Here is an 8,442-nt window from a genome sequence, read left to right on the forward strand (position 1 = left end):
GCCACAGACACCTTCCCTGCCTCCAAGGCCTTCAGGACCCGGGACCACACCGTCCAGCAGACAGCAGCACGGCTTCCCTCCTGCTCCAGGTGGGCTGGGGACCCACCAGGCTGCTCCTGTGGCGTGGATTTGGAGAAGGGTCCCACCAAGGCAAACCTTTTCTAGAACAACCCAGTGGGAGTGGCCGCTCCTTGGGCTGGAAGGGTCAGGTGTCCCCAGACTGGCTGAGGTCAGCCGTGCTGTGGAGTCGGGGGGTACCCTGGGGAGGGGAAACCCAGGGGCCTCGAGCAGGTGACCCTTCCTCCCCTGAGGTTTAAGCAACATCAGTCTCCTCCTCAAATAGTCGACCACGGGGAGAAATGACCCTTGGCCACAAACTGGAAGTTAATTGGGTCCGTTTCATTAGAGGATCTTATTATGTCAGCGCTGGCCCGGCTCTGGGCCAGAGGAGGGAGGGTGTGTCCATGGCCCTGCCTAGGGACCCTGGCACCCTGTGGCCCGGACCAGGGAATGCAGCTCCTAAGCAATGACAAAGTGGCCCTGGGCGAGACGCTGTGGCCAGGGAGGAGCAGGCCAAGATCCGGACAGAACAGCAGCCCCCGGAGCACAGTGCCTGATGGAGAAATCCAAGTTCCTCCATCGCCGAGGTGGAGATGGAGCCTCACCCCAGCATAAGCCAAGGTGAGTGTCCCCAGAGCCATGGCCTGGAAAGGAGGCCTCTACCCCCTGTTGAGAGCCACAGCCAAAGGGGCCCCAGCAAACTTCCAGCTGCCAGCAAGCTTCAGACTGCCAGCTGATGATTGGTTCACAGTGGCCCCAGCAACATCTAGCTGATTGGCTCCTCTGCGGTGATGTTCATTGGGCTGTTTCCCTGCCCTTCAGACTGCCAGCTGATGATTGGCTCACAGCAGCCCCAGCAACATCTAGCTGATTGGCTCCTCCACGGAGCTGCTCATTGGGGGACTTCTTTGGCTCTGCCCATGCAACCCAGCCAATCGGCCTCAAGAGCAGGAGGATTGTGGGAGGTTGGGAGGTTGGTGTGAGGAGAGGCTTGTGGAAGCCGGTGGTGGCAGTTGGGCTCTGAGGGTTTATTCCCTGGAGCTGTTTTGTTTGGCATTTGTAGTTCTAAAAATAAAGTTAGTTTCTTTTTGACAAGTGGCTCCTGATTTGTGCCAAGCCAGACTTCGGCAACCCCCCAGCAGCTGGGTAGGTGCAGCCCCTGGACATGAGTCCTGGGCGGAGGCTGGTGGACATGTATGGGCAGCCCTGCGCAGGGTGGGCCCTGAGCTGGGCGGGGTCCCCTCACTGCAGAGCCCCTGTGGCCCCTGTGTGAGTCACAGGCAACACACTTCAACCCACCAAGAATGGCTGAGCATGAGGCGACTGTCCTCAGATCTCCCCTCTGAGGACAGAGCTCACCTGTCCTAGGTGTGGCCTGGGCTTCTTGGTGCAGTGTTGACTGATGTTCATGTTTCCCCCCGAAACAGGCCACTAAAATCCCGAACGTCAGTGGACTCTTACCCCTTGGACCAAGCCCCGCTGATGCCCGCCTAGGTCATGGGCGCACTCACTGGAAGGTGCTTTGTGTGTGTGAGATTGAGGCGGGCACGGCCGGGTGAGGGGTAGGCGCACTTCCACCCCAAGGGCCTCACTCTCTGTATTCACACAGTCAAGTGGCTCCAGCAGCTCAAATGAGGACGACACCAAATCCTCGACGTTTCTTTAGAAACAGAAAGTGGCCTCAAGACCAAGCCGTTGGAGAAGCACTGTGCAGACGCTCCACGTGGGGGTCACAGCCTGCAGCCCCCCGGCCCTGCTCAGCACTCCCCTGTGGGGGGTGGAGGGGCCCTGATGTTCTTGCCTGGGACTCTCCGGAGCACTCAGAAAACCTTTTCCACTCTGCAGAAATGACTGCCAGCGCTAAACCGCAGCATTCCAGCCTGCGCGGGGCACACACCAGGAGATGGACTCTGCTCTCGCCACCTTTCTTTGTCAAGGACTCAGACAGAGCTCTGCTCCTGAGTCCCGAACAGAGGGGGTTCTGGGGAGACCAGCACTTTTGGAGCAAAGGTCATGGTGACCTGAGAACTGAGGGGCCTCGGTCAGTCCTGGTTGACCTTGAGGGAGGTCACAGCCCCTTGGTGACCCCTGTACCTGGGGAGGCTGTGAGGAATCTGTGGCTGTTCTATCCATGGCCTTTGAAGGTAGGACTCCATGCCCGACCAACCTCCTCAGTTTGCCTCTTGAAGCACCCAGCGACAGAGCTGGACGGAGCCTTGGTTTGAGCTTTGTCCAAACCCTCATCTCGCTGGGCCATAATCAGGTCCCCACTGCCTACTGTTCACATGAACATGCAGGACCATGGGCTCCCAGCTGGCTTTGCGGGGGCCCTGCAGGTGCAGGCCACCTGGCAGGAGGGTCTGGTGAGGTCCCTGAAAGGCCAGTTCTCTGCGCTCTCACACATACCCTGCGCCTAGTCACTGCCCCCCCAGCTGACCCTGAGTCCCCAGGTCTCTTCCTGGCCTGGGACTCCTCTGGTTTGGCTTCCCCACACCTGGTGTGATCTGCTGAGCACACTGTCACTCCTCGTTCCCTGAGTGACGGAGAGAAGGATCGCAGCAGCACTAACCGGGTGGAGGTGGGGGTGTTAGTGCGGCAGCACAGGATGGGGTCATCGAACCCTCTGGTCCTCTTAATGAGCTCCGAAATGACTTCTGGTCTGTCCTGAGACATGTCCCTCCACAGCAGACCACACACCTTGGAGTCCATCCATTTTTGTTGGAACTGTGGACCGGAGTGGATGGCCCCCAGGGATTCCACCCGACTGAAGCACCCAGAGGCACCCGAAGGCTCTTTGAGTCATGAGTCCAGGACTCTGTGTCTTGAATCCACTTCATTCAGTCGTATTTACCGGTATCCCCAGCATGCCAGACCCCGTGCTAGATGCCACGTCCCCAACTCAGGGCTCAGTGTCCTGTTGGGACAGCTGGATGGCACCAGAGATTAAGGAGACCAAGGGCGGACCCAGCCCACCCAGCCTCGGGAAGCTGCTGCTACAGAGGGGCTGCCAGCAGGACCCGAGGCTGGGTCCCAGGGAGCAGGGACGGGCGCAGGGACGGGCACAGGACGGGCGGGGGAGCGGACTGCTCTGCAGCCAGGGCACTCGAGGAGAGCCACGACTCTCCACGTTCAAGGACGCTCTGTGTCCACTCTGGCAGACGGCCACCTCTGTGCTGTCGTCACCTCTCTGAATGGTGCAGCGTGACGGGGAAGGGTGGGCAGAGGAGAATTTAAACCCTCCCACCTCCACGTTTCCTGACCAACACCCCCAGGGCCAAGCGTCTTCCCACCCATCTCCTCCTGACCCCCCCCAAAATTATAGAAAAGAGCTGAGCTGGACACACTGTGACCGCAGGCGTGGACCAAGGTGGACACCTGACTTCCCGGCCTGGCTGATTGGCAGCCTATCCCTGCTGCACTCACAGCCGGCCTGCCAGTTACAGCTCTGTGCAGGAGACCGGTTTATCAGGGACAGGACAGTCCTGATGGTTATAAGAATCTCTGAGGGTGCTGTCTGGATGATATTAAGTGGAGCAAAGTAGGTCAATATTGTGTGGAATAATGAACTCGAGTTTAATCAACACATCATAAGCAAAATTATGTGGAGAAGCCTCGCATGTTATTGTTGCTGTTTGGTTATTTGACTACTTAATCTTCTAATATATGCACATAATAATAAAATAATTTTACATGTAGATAGAAATCATTTTTCAACAATCATGCGGTGTACTTAACAATATGTTAATAATGCATCTTGCTGTATTTGTGGGGAAATGTCTTTGTACCGTTGGGAGATATTGGGGGCACACCCGTGGACAGCATGGTGTTCCACATGCACACAGTAGAAGCTTAATAACTTGGGCAGAGTGGAGTTCAGGTGTGTGGCTGTGCCCTGGGTCGCCAGCTGGACCTGCCCCAGGGAAGGACTTCCTGTTGTTCTGTGACACAGGGATCCTGGGAAGACTAGTTCGGTCCACTCAAGAGGCCAAATGTGACCCTTGTGCTTTAGAGGGGCCTCCTGGCTGGTGACTCCCGAGGCTGCTGCCCCCCTGAGCCCAGTCCCTCCCTGGGAAGTGAGCTGGCTGCAGTGAGCCCCGGAGTCAGGACAGGCCCGGTCAGCACCTGCCATGGATACTGCTCCTGCCAGCTAAAGGAGGTGTCCCCATGTCCAGGGGACACTGAAGCTAAACCATGCCCTGGCTGACCCACCTGCACCCTGGCTGAGGGCGGGGTGGTGCGTTCTGGAGGGCGACCTCCCTCTGAGCCTGCTCTCTCTCCCTGGCCTCTCCGGTTCCCGCCGTCTGTGAGACAGCAGAGGAGGGAGCACGCCCCTCTCCAGGGAGTCGGGCATTGGCTCTGGCCCGGGGATGGATCCTGTGCACCTAGGAGGCCAGAGCCTGGCCATGTGGTCAGCGGTCCTCATCATCCCACCCGGCTGCTCTGCTCCCCTCTGAAAGTGACCTTCAGAGCTGGTCCGCAGGCTGCAGGAAGCCAGATTGCTTTCTAGTAAAGCACAGTTTAGGCTCAGTTTCAGGGATTTTCTGGGTGTTTTTATCTTCGCAGAGAAGCCATAAAGACTCAGTGGCAGCTGGGCCGGCCGCGGAGCTGATGCTGGTTGTGCTCATCACGGGGTAATGGCCTTGCTGAGCCGCGCTCAGCTCAGGCAGCGGCAGACACAGGCGGGCAGCTTGATGGATGCGCTTCATCAGCGCCTGCACCAGGCAGGCGGCTCTGGGGTTTCGGGGGGCCGAGGTCCCGCTCCAGGGGAGGGACGGGTGGTTTCCAGGGGTCAGGTGCAGAGGGCCAGGCCAAGGGCACCAGTGGGCCTGGGGGCAGCTGAGGGAGCCCGGGGCGCTGGTGGGGAGCGGGGTGAAGCCCTTTCTCCAGCTGAGCGGACGGTCAGTTCTGACACTGCCCTGGCTGTTGGGTTGATGGGATTCGTTGGGGGAGGCCGTCTTGGAAGCCGGGCAAATCCCAGTTTCAGTCTCAACTTCCTCGTGATCTCCAGGCCTCAGCGAAGTCCATGTTTTGAGCCTCATTTTCTCTGTTCGTCCAACCAGGACCCACAGGCTTCTCGTCACCCTTTGCCCTGTCACGAGCCACCCCAGACTTAGAGGCTGACCAGGAATTTCATACTGTCCTGCAGGTGGGTGGACTGACCGCTCAGCAGAGGGGGGTGGTGTGGCTTCTCTTGTGGGTGTACTCAGGTGGTGGCTGTACCCAGCCTCTCCACTCAGCCTCTTCACTCACTGATGGCCAGGGCGGGGTCACCTCTCCCTCCCTGGCGCCTACCCTCCCGGCCCGGCTGTCTGTCTCCTGGTGGTCGGTTGCTTACATGGTGAGCGCTTTCCCCAAGACTGTGCAAAGAGGATGCAGACAGAGGCCACAAACAGACCCCAGGGCTCCTGCCACAGCCTCCTCCCCAGCTGGATGGACAGCCCACCTCCACCTGGCTGTGGGAGGAGTGGCCGAGCACGACTGTGGCCATCTTTCCCCATTCTCCAAGGACCCCTGAGCGCAGTAATGAGGGAAAGACGCCAGGCGCCCTCCAGCCCTGACACCGGCTCCCAGGAACTGGCCGCTCCTGTCCCTTCTGCCCGTGTCCTTCCCTAGGCCTCTAGAAACAAGAGCTGTCTCAGCAGCACCAGAGGCCCGTGTCCAGCCTGTCCTCCAGCTGGCCACACAGTGGGAAACCTGGACACTGAGGCTTTGAGTGAAGATGGCTGGTCTCCACCCTGGCTGCACAGGGGGACCCCAGGGGGCCAGCACACAGGCCAGCTCCTGTCCCAGTGCCGTTCTCATTTGGTGGTTATGCACGGTTCCCAGATCTACTTCAACGCCAGCCGTGAGAGGGCAGCCCTTGGGCTCCCCAGGGAGTGCACTGCTGAGCTAGGACCCAGGGGGAGAATGCCGAGGGAGACCCCAGACGACGGGGCCCAGGTTGCAACGTCCCATGGGCACCTGTCACCTGCGCTCTGGCTCTCAAGTTCAGCCGGAGGGCACAGACGGCCATGCCGCATCACCCCACCTGCCCGTCTCCTCTGGTGAGCGCAGAAGGCGCTTTTCTTCTCTGGAGACTCAATGCCACAGTCATAAAAGCAGCGTGGTCACAGAGACCCCACTAGGGAGGACGCGGGCATGTTCGTTTCCGCCAGGCCCGCCACGGGTGATGGATATAAATAGCCGGCGTTTCAGAGGGGAGCACTGAGCAGGTGCAAATATCACCACATCTGAAGGAAGGTGCTGCGAGTGTATTTTTCCTGGGTAATTGGGGTTATGAGCAGCTGCCCCGAGAGCGGGCAGGGTCTGCTTCTGCAGCCAGCGCCTCCAGGCTGAGTTAGTGCCGCCCCTTGCTGCCGCCAATGTCCACCAGCCAGTTAACCCTTTCTAGCTGCTGGGCGAGTGTCCCCCACCTGCACCTGCCCAGCTTCCTTCGCCCACGAGAACTCCTTCCCTGCCCACGGTCACTGTCTGAAGGTGAGGACGCAGGAGGCTACAGGAGTTAGGGTGGGAGGCGAGGTGACTCTGCCGCAGGAAGGAGAAGGCAGGCGAGCCTGATGGCCGTCTCTACACAGAGGCACAAGTGGCCCACTCCACCCTCCCGCCTGCCCACCCCTCAGGCTGGGACAGGCTCTGGAGGGACCCTCCACCTAAGCAGGCTGCCCAGTTTTCCGCTGGCATTGGGCGAGCTCAGGAGTGGCCTGCTGTTCCAGAGCAGGAGCGGGCAGCAGAGCCCAGCTGGGGCAGTGTCTCTGGGCTCCCGGTGTGTGCGTGACCCTCCGCTGCCTCTGCTCTGGACGCTGATGCAGTGGGGAGGCCTGGCTGGGTCCTGGAGCGAGGAGGCCACTTTCCAGCAATCTTTGAAGGTCCCAGCAGGTTTCACCAAGTCCTGGGTCACCGCAGGGCTTGCCAACGCCCGACCCTTTCCTGAAGAGTTGGTATTTGGAGAAACTAGGTTCTGTCCATTCTGATGCGGCGAGCAGCCGATTGGCAGCTCCCAGGTCACCTCCCAGGGACCTCGGAATCCTGGACAGGGAATGTGGGTTTATGGGAAACCTCTCTAGCAGGGCTGGGGCCTGGACAGGACCCTCCACCCTGGGCTGAACAGGGTCAGGGTCAAGTCCAAGATCCAGGTGGGGCAGGGCGGTGACCCCTGAAGCCTCTCCTTGGTTTGCAGAGAGTGTCTTCTCCCTGTGTCCTTGATGGCTGTCCCTCTGTGTGCTGAGTGTCCCGTGGCCATCCCTCTGTCTGTCCTGATCCCTTCCTAGGAGTACTGCAGTGATGTTGGGTCAGGGCCACCCTAATGGCCTCCTTCTAGCTTCATCAGGTAAGGGATGCCGGCCCTCCTGACAGCACGGTCCAATCTGAGATCCTGGCCTGGACTTCAGCCTGGGAATTTAGGGGGACACTGTCAGCACCCAGTCTGTATGGTCACTCAGCCTGGCCACATGACGACGAGGGGCCAGGGCTGCCAGTGCAGGAAAGGGATGCACCTCCACGTAGCAACCTTCCCTGGCTAGCCACAGCCAGTCCCCGCGGCAGCTGTCCCTTCTACCCCTGCAGCCTAACGAAGACGGATTGCTCCTCTCACGTCTAAAGGCTCTTGAACAGAGAGCAGAATCGATTTCATATATGGAGGCGGGAGCGTCCCCTGCCAGGCCAGCACGGGGTGCGCTTGATGACAGAGCGCCACCCTCAGCAGATGCTGCTATCCGGGAGGCCGGGTGTGCGCCTGCCCCCGAGCAGAGGGCAGCGCGCTGGCCTCGTGCCCCATCACCACCCCAACGGGTCTGAGTCAAAATTTTTTCCCTCATCATTTTCCACGGATCTGCTGCCCCTCAGTGAAACTGTTTGCAGGTCATGAAATAGGACCCATCAGCACTTTCAGAACTCATTTCCTCCACGGCGTCTCCGAGCTGGGAGTCTCAGCCCCGTCAAGCACTTCCCTTGCTCAAGAACCTTCGGAGGCTCCCCACTGCCTGCCCTCCTGCAGAAGCCGTGCTTCCTCCCCTGTCTGCAAATGGGACTTACATCTCTGAACAGCTCAGCTACTCCCCACCGCACCCCCACTTCCTGGGGGTGCAGTGTCTCACCTTCTGCCCCAGCTCCCTCCAGCTCCCTGCCTCTCTGGGTTCCTATGCTCCTGCAGCCTGAGCCAGTCAGAAGGTGGCTACTCCGGGATTGGTCTCACAGGCTCCATGACGCCATTCTTCTCTGGAGCTGCAACAGGCAGGCAGTGAGGAAAGGGCTCCCACGTTCTCCAGGAAGTCACTAGGGCTTGGGCTCTGGCTGGACAGGGGTCTTTTCAGGACACAGGATTATTTTCTACAGTACCAATCATGGCTTTGAAATCAAGGCATTACTTATTTATCTAAAGCCCCA

The 8,442-nt window shown here is 59.5% G+C and overlaps 1 long non-coding RNA gene across 1 annotated transcript; it reads left to right on the top strand.

Moving 5' to 3' along the window:
• The first annotated feature begins 380 nt into the window (after window positions 1-380).
• On the top strand, window positions 381-1,788 carry LOC144371849 (uncharacterized). Its single transcript, XR_013431951.1, has 3 exons — window positions 381-681; window positions 1,488-1,577; window positions 1,670-1,788. It is a non-coding gene; the product is annotated as an uncharacterized LOC144371849 (long non-coding RNA).
• Window positions 1,789-8,442: the final 6,654 nt, after the last annotated feature.

The sequence above is a fragment of the Ictidomys tridecemlineatus genome, chromosome Y, assembly GCF_052094955.1.
Source record: "Ictidomys tridecemlineatus isolate mIctTri1 chromosome Y, mIctTri1.hap1, whole genome shotgun sequence".
Classification (NCBI taxonomy): Eukaryota; Metazoa; Chordata; class Mammalia; order Rodentia; family Sciuridae; genus Ictidomys; species Ictidomys tridecemlineatus.